Raw genomic sequence first — 13,102 nt, forward strand, 5'->3', positions numbered from 1 at the left:
GCACAAAGGGATTTGGGGTTGTTACCTATAGCCACAGGAAAACTTAGACCAATTAGTGGACCAATTAGTGGAATTTACATGGTAAGACTCAGCTTAACATTTTCTGTAAGAGGAAGAGGAGTTCCCCACCACAGCAGGGTGGGCTACCTCTGTAGACAATGTTTTAGAGAGGACATAGATATCTAAATGGAGGCTCCTCTTGATGGTCTCTGAAGTCACTTCTAGCCTTGAGAGTCTTATTCCTCAGAAATCAACTAACAGTGGTAACCCTAGAAATAATGATAGCAATATCTCCCATTTGTTGTGTACTTACCTTGTTCTAGGAGCTGTGCCAAGCTCTAGCATGCCTTATGTCATTTAATCAGTCCATCAGTCAGCAAGTGCTTACTGAGTGCACATTTCCTGCTCAGTATTGTGTAACACAGAAATGCTATATGACACAGTTGCTTTCCTTAAAGAATTTAGAATAGAGTTGCTAATCAAAATTTGCGTACATATAGTACAATATCAGTATGAACATCTTTTGTCTTATAAAGTGTTTTCTACGTATATTACTTCATGTGTTCTTCAACACATCCCAGAGAGGAAGATATTCTTTTTATTACCACATTAATGAATAATAATACCTAATGTTTTAAATCATTCTCCTCCTCTGGAAGTGTCCAGTTTCTAATGTAGTTCAGCATGAACCTAGCCTCAATCAAGAGAAGACTAGCTTCTTAGACTTTTTTATTTTTATATCCCTGTCGTCACAATAATGAGGGAGTTAACTTAAAATAACAATCCATGTTAAAATAGGAAGAAAATATAATACTCTAATCACCAATGACAAATACTTTCCAGTAGCAGGAGGCAGAAAGGAAAACATGCCAATATTCATAGGTTTTATTATTCATAAAGACTTAGAGGCAAATTTTTTTGGTATTGGTTTTATGGGGAATATAACAAAATAGACAAAGCCTGAGACTATTTTAAAGTCGGGCTCTGGACCAAATATTTACCTGATCTTAGACAGGAAATTTGTATGCCCAAATGCAAATCGTCAGAGCTGAAGCAGGGGATGGGGAGAGTTGAGTTTGGAGAAAGTGACTACAGCGTCAGCCTCCTGAAATAGAAAAGGCCACCGGACACCTGGGCCTGATTTCAGCACCAAGGACAGAGCACCGCTTCCTGGACGGCGTCTAAAGACGCAAAGGCCTCTCACTAAAGTAACACTGTGCCGTTGAAGACCAGAAACACACCCCACACACACACACTGTCTTGAAGAAACAAAACTACACCTATGTTATTAATATAGCATGGGAGTGACAAGCATGAACTCTGGGGCTCAACTGCCTGTGTTCACACACTGGCTCTACCACTTGCTAACTGTAACCTGTGACACAATGTGACCTTTACGTCTCTATACCTCCTTTTCCACATCTGTAAAATAAGGATAATCATACTCACCTCATAGTGATGGCAGCGGCTGCAGCAGGGAGGCACAGCGGGGGCTGCACACTCCATGGAGCCTGTGGGAGCCCCACCTCTTCTGAGTTGGGGCAGGACCTCCCCAGGTGATGCTGCAGCCCTCCAAATGGCGGCTGCAGACCAGGTGATGCTGCAGCCCTCCAAATGGCGGCTGCAGACCCAGTCCTCCTGTTCTAAGGAGGAAGCAGGAGTCCTGCCCTCCTCGTCAGGGCTACAGCCCCCCAAACTGTGGATGTGGATCGGAGCCTCCCTGTGCTCTTTAGAGGTCCAGGAGTAGGCAGGGTCTGCCTTCCTGGGTGCAGCGGCAGCTGCCTGATCTACAGCAGCAGACTTGGGTCTCCCACTCTGCAGAGCAGGCAGGAGCCAGGCACAAGCAGGAGCCCCGCCCCTTCCAAGTTGGTGGGGCAGAAGCTCCCCAGGTACAGCTGCCACTGCCCTCCCAGGAGCAGGACCTGGGCATCTCTGCAGCGTGCACCCTCGGAGGCCCAGGAAGGGCCCCCCCTCCAGTCCCTGCTGCTTCAGGGGGTGTCTGCTTCCGCTCCCTGGCCTCTCTCCTCTCCTGGTGCCTGCTCTCATCTCCAAGCAGGGTTGGGTCTGAGCCTCAGGGCCATGAATGGCAGTGGGAGGCAGGCAGATTACTGGGTGGAAAAGAGCGGTCCCCAGTAAGGTCTCACCTTCAGGTCAGGGAGGGCCTGAAGGCTGGGGAAGGGTCGACCAATCCCGCCAACTGGAGTGGGGACTTGTGATACCTCCTTGGGGCAACCCATGGACCAGTCAACACACACTTCCTCCCGTCTGTGGTCCATAAAAGCCCAGGGCACGGCCAGAGCATGGGAAAGGACACAGAGAATGGAGAGATGAGGGAAGACCAGCTGCAGGGAGGAGCCACCCTCTCTGCTGATAGCTGGAGATGCCAGGATGACAAGCTGCAGAGAGGAGCAGCGCTCTCTGCTGAGAGCTTCAGAGACTTGTGGAGATGACGTCCCAACAGAAAGGAGCCACCCTTTCCAGGGCCTCCTCTCTGCTGAGAGCTGCACACTCTACATGGTACAACTTGCCCACAGAGGGGAGCTACCCACTGTGGGTCACCTCTGAGCTGTTGTAACACTCAATGAAGCTCCTCTTCATCTTGTTCACCTTCCACTTGTCTGCACACCTAACTCTTCCTGGACACAGGACAAGAACTTGGGCAAAGGTGCCACTAGCCACAGAGGTTTCTGGCCAGAAAAGTGACACCCCAAGGATCCCGTAACAATAAGATCATTGTGAAGATTAGGTGAGTTATACTGAAGTTCTCAGAATAATTTCTGGCAGGTAGTAATTATGTATATAACTAGGTAGTGTATGTTTGCTTCATTTGTTGGTTTTCCATAACCTTGAGCTCTCAGTATGTGGAGGAAAAGGGCATGTGAAGTGTTGTGGGCAAAGTCTTGCTGGGGAAAGGGTTGGCTTCTCTTGAATAATAAGGAAGGACGATACATGGGCAGTGTTTGACCACATTCTCCCACCACCTTGCCCCGAAGACCTCAAGGGGAGCAGTGAGGACGGCCCTGAAGAGACCCAGGACTGAAGTCACAGCTGACTGTCACTGAGCCATTTGGAGCTCTTGGCAAGGACCACTGAGGCCTCTGCAAGAAGTGTGCCAGACTCAGGGAGTGGGCTGCCCTAGGGTGGATCCAGAAAGAGGGAAGCATATCACTGCAATTAGGCCAACTGTCTGACCCAGGTTGCTTAACCCCAAAGACTCCCTCAGTGCTCTCATTCTCTTCTCATCTCTCACTCAGTCCACACACAACTGCTACCATAACTTTCTGCAGCCTTTTTGTCACCCCCCGATTCAGAAGGCACAATGGGTCTCTATTGTTCTACAAAACTTAGAGCCAAAATGCAGCATAACATATTACAGTTTATTGGAGAAAAAAACAGAGCTGAAAGAAGGAAGGGCAGAGTTTCTATATAAGACATCATAAAGGTAAGCCAGGCACAGTAGCTCATGTCTGTAATCCCAGCACTTTGGGAGGGCGAGCCAAGCAGATCACAAGTTCAGGAGTTCGAGACCAGCCTGGCCAATATAGTGAAACCCTGTCTCTACTAAAAATATAAAAAATTAGCCTGGCATGGTGGTGTGTGCCTGCAATCCCAGCTACTTGGAAGGCTGAGGCAGAATTGCTTAAACCCAGGAGGTGGAGGTTGCAGTGAGCTGAGATCACACCACTGCACTGCAACCTGGGTAACAGAGTGAGACTCCGAGAAAGAGAGATAGAAAGAGAGAAAGAAAGAAAGAGGGATAGAAACAGAGAAAGAAAGAAAGAAAGAAAGAAAGAAAGAGAGAGAGAGAGAGAGAAAGAAAGAAGAGAAAGAAAGAAAGAAAGAAGAGAAAGAAAGGAAGAAAGAAAGAAAGGAGGGAGAGAGGGAGAGGGAAGGAAGGAAGGAAGGAAGGAAGAGAAAGAAAGAAAGAAAAGGGAAGGGAGGAAGGGAGGAAGGAAGGAAGAAAGAGAAAGAAAGAGAGAAAGAAATAAAGAAAGAAAGAAAAGAAAGAACGAAAGAAAGAAAGAAAGAAAGAAAGAAAGAAAGAAAGAAAGAAAGAAAGAAAGAAAGAAAGAAAGAAAAAGAAAAAGAAAAGGGAAGGAGGAAGGGAGGAAGAAAGGAAGAAAGAAAGAAAGAAAAAAAAAACAGGCAATAGTGACATGGCTCAGGTCCAACCCCCTAGCTTGACAGTGTCTTTCTGGGTCCCTTCTTGGCTTGGCTTTGAACCTCCAAGGGGATGGGATTGTGGTGTCACTAACTCTGAGGAGAAAGAAGTTATTACAGAGGAGTGGCAAAAGTCAGGGGGACTTTCTGTAGTCATGTATTAGGTCTCAGGCTCAGTATGTGGTGCAGGAGCACTGGCCACTGCTGGTGGTGGTCTGTACAATCCTGGCCAAGGATGATGGGGATGAACTGCCGAGTCTGGGATTCTGGTCCACGGAGAGACTTGTGCTTCTGAACCGGACATCCTTCCCAATAGCCGTGGAGTTGATACCCCCTTGGAGACCCTGGGTACCTCTGTTGCTCCAGTCACCACTGCTGGAGCTGCTACTATCCCCCATACTAATGCTTTTGCTGCTAGAAGTGTGGTTGACCACAGCTGCAATGAGAATGGACTGCTCAGTCACAGTCTGTCTTCCTAAATGCCCATTGCATGCCAATCCCTGTCTGAGAAATGAGTGGTCAAGGAAAGCCACGAGGAAAGACTTGTGAAAAGACACTACAAAAAAAGACCAAAAAAAAAAAAAAGAGAGAGAGACAATGCTCCTATGGGCCTTCCCTGTCTGAGGGAGGCCCAGGACATACACTGGATGGGACATCAGATAAATCCTACCTAAATATGACTTATGTGTCTCTCCCTTGTGCCCCTGCCTTTGTGTTACTCTAGGGACAAGGCTGTAGAAGACAATTCTAGGGTTTAAAAGCTGATACAAAGCCATGAGAAATCATCTAAAATGATAGAAAAGAAGTGCACAGCATACTCACAGATGCACACCAGATGCTGGCACTCCCCAGACATCCTATTCAGGAACAAAATAAATATCATGGAAAGGTTATGGTGAAATTACCCAGGTGGGACAAGCTCTTTTTGGAATTAGCCCCTGGGATGCCAGGATACAATGATATGAGCTCCAGCATCAGGGATTGAGGTTAGACGTGAGAAGGGACTTCCTTGAGATTCTAGGATGGGGAATGCAAAGAATAGAAATGTAATGTGTCTCTGGATACATGGCTCTGCCATCACCTTGGCCTCAGTTACTGCACGGGCAAAACTGGAATAACATGTCTCTTCAGCAGTGTGTGTGATGAGTAAATCAAGCTGGGTAGAGTGCCCCGCACATTCCCCATTCCATATCATAAGTGACACAGCTCCTATTTGCATCATCCTTCTGGGCCCATGGACACCACCCGCATCCAGGTGCAGGTGTCTTTTTTTTTTTGAGATGGGGCCTTTCTCTGTCACCCAGGCTGGAATGCAGTGGTGCAATCATGCCTCACTGCAGCCTCACACTCCTGAGCTCAATTGATCCTCCTCCCTCAGCCTCTCGAGTAGCTGGCACTACAGGCACATACCACCATGCCTGGCTAATTTTGTATTATTTTTTGTAAAGATCGGGTCTTATTATGTTGTCCAGGTTGTTCTGGAGGTCCTGGCCTCAAGTGATCCTGCCCCAGCCTTCCAAAGCACTAAGATTACAGGCGTGAGCCACCACACCTAGCTTGCCAGGTATCTTTTCCAGAGCACCGCACAGACCCCAACTGTCCAATGATAACATTAACAAAGAAGGGAAGGTGGGGAAGAGTGACTGGTTCTGAGGAAAGTGGAAACTCCAGTTTAAAGTGTAGGGAGAGCAGGTTGTTAGGACTACCTGGTACTCATCTTTGTATTCTCCACCACACCAGGATTCACTGACATTTGCCTTTTGGTGCCCTATATGCCTATTAGGAGGCTCTGAGTGTTCTGCTCTAGCAAATATTATAAAAGTTGTATCTCTGAGCCTAAAGAGAGAGTGCTGAGCAGTACAGTCCACTTCATCGAGCACTTGTTGAGCCCTTCCTTTGTCCCCTGCCACTGTGTTAGAGCCTCAGTATACCAAGGGGAAGGAAATGTGGAGACAAAAATCACTGTAACACAGTATAGCTAACCAAAGGACCACATAATCCTGTGAAACGGGTTTCTGAGGTTGGGTTCTGTGCCTTGACCAGAGTGCCTATGCTGCTGCACTCCTCGCCCTCCAGCATCTTCTGGTAGGTGGCAGTCTCCACATCCAGCCCAGCTTGATGTTCAGCAGCTCCTGGTAGTCACACAGAAGATGGGCCAGGTCCTCCCTGGCCTGCTGCAGGGCCTCTCTGAGCTCTGTCAACTTGGCCTGGGCATCCTTGAGGGTCAGCATCGCCCCCTGCGCCATGCTGCTCAGTGTCAGCAATTGCCACCTCCAGGTTAGCATTCCGAAGCAGGAGGAGGAAGTGCACTGAGTCCCTGGATCCAACTGTGCATATAGCTGGTGAGCACAGGTCTCCATCTTTCCTGTTAGTGAAAATCTTTAATCTGTGTGCTATGTGGCTGGTGATGCTAACTTCTGCTCATAGCATTCACATCCATATAAACTAAACCATGCTGGGGAAACTCCAATGATTGTCAAGCCTTTACCCAGAGATACTGGTCACCTGCTTCCCACCTCTTGGGAAGGAATAATCCAGGTTCTAAGATCCCAGAAACTCAATGCCACATAGTTTATGAAGTTTTGGGGACCATGTCTACCAGATTGAGAGAAGATCATTCTGCCTTTAAGTTGATGGATGTAAGTTAAGACAGTGTAAATCCTTGTTTTATGTGGTATCACTTGGCAAGCCCAGTTGCAAAAGGTCCCAATCAGGAGTCTGAAAAGCTGCCCTACCTGCTAGGTCCAGGTGCCCCTCTGGCATCCCAGGACACCACTTTCATCAGAGCCATAATCCTGGGCTTTAAGGAGCTGCCACCAACTGCTTGTTGATGCTCTCAATCTCTGCCTGCAGCCTGTGGATCATCCTGCTGAGCTCCACAATCTCATTCTTGGTGCTCCTCAAGTCATCACCATGTCTGCTGGCTGTGGTCTACAGCTCCCCAAGCTACAGTTGGGTGAACAGAGAGAGAAGGTAGGGAGAGATTACCCCAACCCTGAAACATGTTTATGAAAAGGGCAATAGAATCAATCCAGAAAGTCCTAATTCACATAAAGCCCACCAGGCACACAGAGTGGAAAGAATCACTTAACTGAAACTCACAATTGCCCTTAAAGATATCGGGTAGTAGAATGAAAAGCACTATAAAGACTCTGCAAGTTATGGGGCTGGGCAGAGTGGCTCACACCTGTAATTCCAGATACTTGGGAGACCGAGGCGGGTAGATCACTTGAGGTCAAAAGTTCAAGACCAGCCTAGCCAATATGGTGAAATGCTGTCTCTACTAAAAACACAAAAATTATCTGGGCATACAGGTGCAAGCCTATAATCACAGCTACTCGGGAGGCTGAGGCAGGAGAATCGCTTGAAGCTGGGAGGCAGAGAGGTTGCAGTGAGCCAAGATTGTGCCACTGCAGTCCAGCCTGGGCAAGAGAGTGAGTGAGACTCCATCTTAAAAAAAAAAAAAAAAAAAAAAGATTCTGCAGGTTATGGAAATTTGTGAAAGAAATTTCAATAGATTTCCTAGTGAGTAAAATATGTATTCTCTGGGATGGTGCCAGAGGGGCTGGAGGTAAAGTTTAGAAGCCCTGGAAAAGGCTGGTGGGGTCCAGATTGATCCAATGATCCTTATTTACCTTGGTCTGGTACAGGGTCTGGGCCTTGGCCCTGCTCTTCTAAGCCATCTCCTCATACTAGGTCTTGACCTTGGCAATGATGCTGTTGAGGTCCAGGTGCCAGTTATTGTCCACAGACAGGACCACAGACATATCACTGGATTGCAACAGGCCTTGTTATACTGCTACAAGCACACAGGGGCAGACCACTGGGCAGTTGTCACCATCTCACTAGGATGCCCTGAACCAACCACCCATTGGCTCAGGAATGTTATGAGGTCGAAAAAACTAAATCTGTTTTTATTGCCCAGCCAGCCCATGCAGGTGACTCTCGATGTTTCCTAGGCAGCCAAACTGAAGGAGTTTCAGCTGGCACAGGGGCTCCCGCCAACCGAGCATTTAAAAATAAGCAGCAGGGGATGCTAGGGAACAGAGTGTGTCCCTCATGACGACCAACTCTCATCAGTTCCAGTTGGTCCACACCGGCAGAAGCAATTTTGGAGTTTGCTTTGATGAGGGAAATGCTTTCCCTGAATAGTCCCTGCGGTATTTCTCCAACTCTGTGACTGAAACGCTGTCTGCTTTTCTCTAATGGTGACAGGAAGTCAAGGGGAAAACGTGGGATTCAAAGGTTTGAAGTACTTCCTCGCGTATTGCTAAAGGAGCCCACCACACCAAAATGAGTCTACATGATGCTAGTGGGGGATGTAAGAGATCAAGAGATAGACGAAGGTCAAGTGACAGATCACGAGATTCATCTCATGAAAGAACAGAGTCTCAACTTACTCCTTGTATTAGAAATGTGACTTCTCCAACACGACAGCACCATGTTGAACAAGAAAAAGATCACAGTTCCTCTCGTCCAAGCAGTCTGAGTCCTCAAAAAGCATCTCCAAATGGTTCCATTAGCAGTGCTGGGAACAGCAGCAGAAACAGCAGTCAGTCAAGTTCAGGTGGTAGCTGTAAGACATCTGGGGAGATGGTGTTTGTATATGAAAATGCAAAAGAAGGAGCTCGGAATATCGGAATATAAGAATGTCAGAAAGAGTGACACTAATAGTGGATAACACTAGATTTGTTGTAGACCCATCCATTTTTACTGCACAGCCAAATATAATGTTAGGCAGGATGTTTGGATCTGGCTGAGAACATAACTTTACACGACCCAATAAGAAAGAAGAGTATGAGGTGGCAAAGGGGATTGGTTCCACTGTGTTTGGAGCTATTCTGGATTACTATAAAACAGGAATAATCGGTTGTCCTGATGGCATATCTATTCCTGAACTGAGAGAAGCATGTAACTATCTTTGTATCTCTTTTGAATATAGTACTGTTGAATGTAGAGATCTCAGTGCCCTAATGCATGAGTTATCAAATGATGGTTCTCATAGACAATTTGAATTTTATCTGGAAGAAATGATCCTCCCTCTCATGGTAGCTAGTGCCCAGAGTGGGGAACGGGAATGACATATAGTGGTGCTTACAGATGATGATGTGGTTGATTGGGATGAAGAATATCCACCACAGATGGGAGAAGAATATTCACAAATTATTTATAGCACAAAATTATATAGATTTTTCAAGTACATTGAAAACAGAGATGTGGCCAAGTCAGTTTTGAAGGAGAGGGGTCTTAAGAAGATTAGATTGGGAATAGAAGGTTATCCTACCTACAAAGAAAAAGTAAAGAAAAGGCCTGGAGGCTGCCCAGAAGTGATCTACAACTATGTCCAAAGACCCTTTATTCAAATGTCCTGGGAGAAGAAAGAAGGAAAGAGTCGGCATGTAGACTTTCAGTGTGTAAAGAGTAAATCTATCACCAACCTTGCAGCAGCTGCGGCAGACATTCCCCAGGACCAGCTGGTAGTCATGCACCCAACTCCACAAGTGGATGAGCTGGATATTCTCCCTATCCATCCCCCTTCTGGCAACAGTGGCCTCGATCCTGATGCACAGAATCCAACGCTGTGATGCTGATGTTCCTTGAAATCACAGCATGCTACTCTTCACAGTGACGTTGTACTCTCCTCATTCTGCACTGCAAGGCCACTCTTCTTCATTGTGAGATGCACATAACAATGTTTAGGATGCTGCAGTGTGGCCTTTTTAAAGACCAAAGGTAGCTGAATGGTTTTTTTAAATGAGTAGAACTCTAGCATTTTGAAGTTCCAGTTATATAAATGTATTTGTTTACCAGTACGTTTGTGAAATTGGTTCTTTGTATGGTGGACGGTCCTTTTTCACACATCTAGGTCTTTTCAAAAGTGGTGGAAATTGGCAGCTGGGGTACTTTCAGTTTGGATTGATATTCATCACACCCCAGATAAAATGCAGAGTATTATATAGTTGCGTTTTATAGATGGTGATTAAATGGAAATGTTCAAGCCATTTTATAGTTGTGATGCACAATATAATTTAAGTGCTTCTGTCAAAGTATTCCTCCAGTAAAATTTGTATAGTTTGCTGCCCTTGATGAGCAAAAAGTATTTATCTTGGACTTATCTGAATGATCTGGATGAGATTTAATGCCCATATCTTATCAGTTCAGTTATCTCCAGGGCCATTTCACCCTTTAGAGTGAGTCCCATGCAGGGAGTGTGAATGTCAGAGGTGGTTTATTATCCAGTCTGCCTTACCCTTAATCTATTCACAGATATTTATTTACTAATGCTTTTTTTTCTTAAGAGTTATGGGATAGGAAAATGAAGGGTTTGCTCTTCATTTACTAAGTGATTATAAACTTCAGTTTTTGTCAAAATAAAATTCCATTGTTTTGGTGTTTCTGACCAAATTTATAACCACCTTGAAAAAAAAAGAAAGAAAAAAGAGAAAACTAAATCTTAGTGAAGAGAAAGGAAAGTAACAAGAGACAGTAACCCAGAGAAACCAGGCAGCAGAAAATCATCCAGCAGACAATAAGGGGTTACCCATAACTCTCCTCTTGGCCACTCTTGATATATTCCCCTTGGGATGCTGTGGACATAGGGATTCTAAAAGCCTGAACTGCAGATGCTAGGTACCTTGAGCCTTGGGAAGGACAAGAGGGAGGAAGTAAGCAATACGGGGAAGGGGGCTGTAAAATTGAAGAAATGATGGAAGAATATGGATTGTGGTGGGAAACACTTTGCAAATGTTTGCCTGAAAATAGATTTCACAAAGGAAGCAGAATCCCCAGAATCAAGCAAGACTTGACACCCTACATGTGGCTTCAATCCTAGAAGAAATAATAAAGGTCCTCACAGCTTCATAGAGGCTCTCAGACTGGCCAGACTCTCCGTTTTGATTTCCAAGTCCACTTTGGTCATGTGAGAAAGATCCACCTCCTGAAGATAATCAGCCTTATTTGCTTCAATATTACTCTCATTTGATAACATCAGCAGCGTGTTTACATGGTTACAGGAGCAAAAATCACAAAAAAAAAAAACAGACAGTATCCTTGCAGTAGAGAAAGAGGTTTGACAATTGAGCTCAATATTAGAGAAGCATGTTATTATCAATTTCTATAACCTGGATGATTATAATGGTAATTATCTACAGTTCAATAGTGAACTGGTGTAATGAAGGGCTCAAAGCAGTTTGGCAACTGGTGAGCAAAACACACTTTGGAGGGATGTCAACTCCTGAAAGAAAACCCTGGGGCAGAGGCTCAGCATTGAGGCTGGCACTGTCCTAGGTTTTGGCCATCAGCAACAGCAACACTTGGAATTCCTGTTCTGGAGAAAGTGTTATCCAGCCTCACAGCCCTGGGAAGGCACCACCATTCCTCACTTTCCTGGCTCCATCTCCTTTCTTCGTAGCTCCACTGCCCTGCTCACCTTCTTCAGAACCATGAAGTCATTATCAGCCTCTGAGTACTTGTGAAATTCATCCTCATACCTACCAGGAAGAAAAGAAGTAAGGCTCAGGTGGCAGCAGAGCCAAGGTTATATGCACAGATGTGCAGAGAAAGGTGTTTATCCCAGGAGGTGGAAGCTCAGCTGGGGCAGGGTTGATGGTGAATATTCTCTGGATAACATGCCAGTGGGTGGCATGGGTTATTAGAATGGTAGGATTTTTTTTTCTTTGAGACAGAGTCTTGCTCTGTCACCAGGCTGGAGTGCAGTGGTGTGATCTTGGCTCACTGCAACCTCCACCTCCCAGGTTCAAGAGATTCCCCTGCCTCAGCCTCCCAAGTAGCTGGGACTACAGCTAATTTTTTGTATTTTAGTGGAGATGGGGTTTCACCATGTTGGCCAGGATGGTCTTGATCTCCTGACCTCATGATCCGCCTGCCTCGGCCTCCCAAAGTACTGGGATTACAGGCGTGAGCCATCGCAGCCTGCCGAATGGTAGGATCTTTAAGAGCACAATGGTACCCCATTTCCAACACTCCCAGACACTGAAACTAGAAGGAGATAAAACATGTAATAGAACTGGCACACAGCCCTTGCTGTCCCTGGGTGGCACATTCATATAGGTCTCTGGATTCTCCACTGCTGGAGATCACCCAAGTCCTCATGAGCCAGGGCCAATGCTCAATCCCAAGGCCATCTTCCCCTTGAATCTTCCCCCAAAGCTCCCAGCTCCATCTGTGTCCTGAGTGTGCATCCTGCCCTCAACATCAGATCAGGAACAAGGCTCCTTCCTGTCTTGGCCCCCACTTGAAGCTCCCTCACCACCCAAGACAAACACATTTTCGAACTGGTCCTCTCCTTGGTTTTACGTTGGAACCACCTGGAACTCAATAAAAGCTACCAAAGGCTGGCTCCCATGCCCAGAAATCCTGATTTAATGGGTTACAAGTGCAAATTTGTAAAGCTCCCAAAGTGATCTAGTAAACAGCAAAGTGTGCAATCCATTTTTGCTAAATGATGGAGTGCCTGAATATCTGTCCCTGTTTACTGGGGAGCAGCTAAGATGCCCATCTCTGAGACATACGTCTCATTCTCCTTGGCACCAACACAAAATATTAACAGAGGGCAGACCCTCCTTTCATCAGCACCCTTTCCAGACACTTCATCTTGTAGCCTACAGACTCAGAGGTCATGAGAACACACAGGAACTCTCCAGTTGGAAAACGCACACACCACCTGACCTGCAACATGATCACCCCAGTGACTGTCCCCCCAGGCACCTCCATCACTTACCTCCTCTTGTACTCCTCCATGAGTGCCTGCATGGTGCCCAGCTCCCCATCCAGCCAACTCTGTTCCATCAGTAGCTTGTCCAGGTAGGCTTGGAGGCAGCCAATGTAGGACTCCAAGAAGAGCTGCAGGTCATTGGCACTAGCCTTGACCATCTACTCCTGTGGGAGACACCACTTGGTCTCCAGAACCTTGTTCTGCTAC

The 13,102-nt window shown here is 46.3% G+C and overlaps 1 pseudogene; it reads left to right on the forward strand.

Annotated features, from left to right (window-relative positions):
* The first annotated feature begins 8,439 nt into the window (after positions 1 to 8,439).
* Positions 8,440 to 9,856, forward strand: LOC129010143 (BTB/POZ domain-containing protein 10-like; annotated as a pseudogene).
* Positions 9,857 to 13,102: the final 3,246 nt, after the last annotated feature.

This window comes from Pongo pygmaeus, chromosome 10 (genome assembly GCF_028885625.2).
Source record: "Pongo pygmaeus isolate AG05252 chromosome 10, NHGRI_mPonPyg2-v2.0_pri, whole genome shotgun sequence".
Taxonomy (NCBI): Eukaryota; Metazoa; Chordata; class Mammalia; order Primates; family Hominidae; genus Pongo; species Pongo pygmaeus.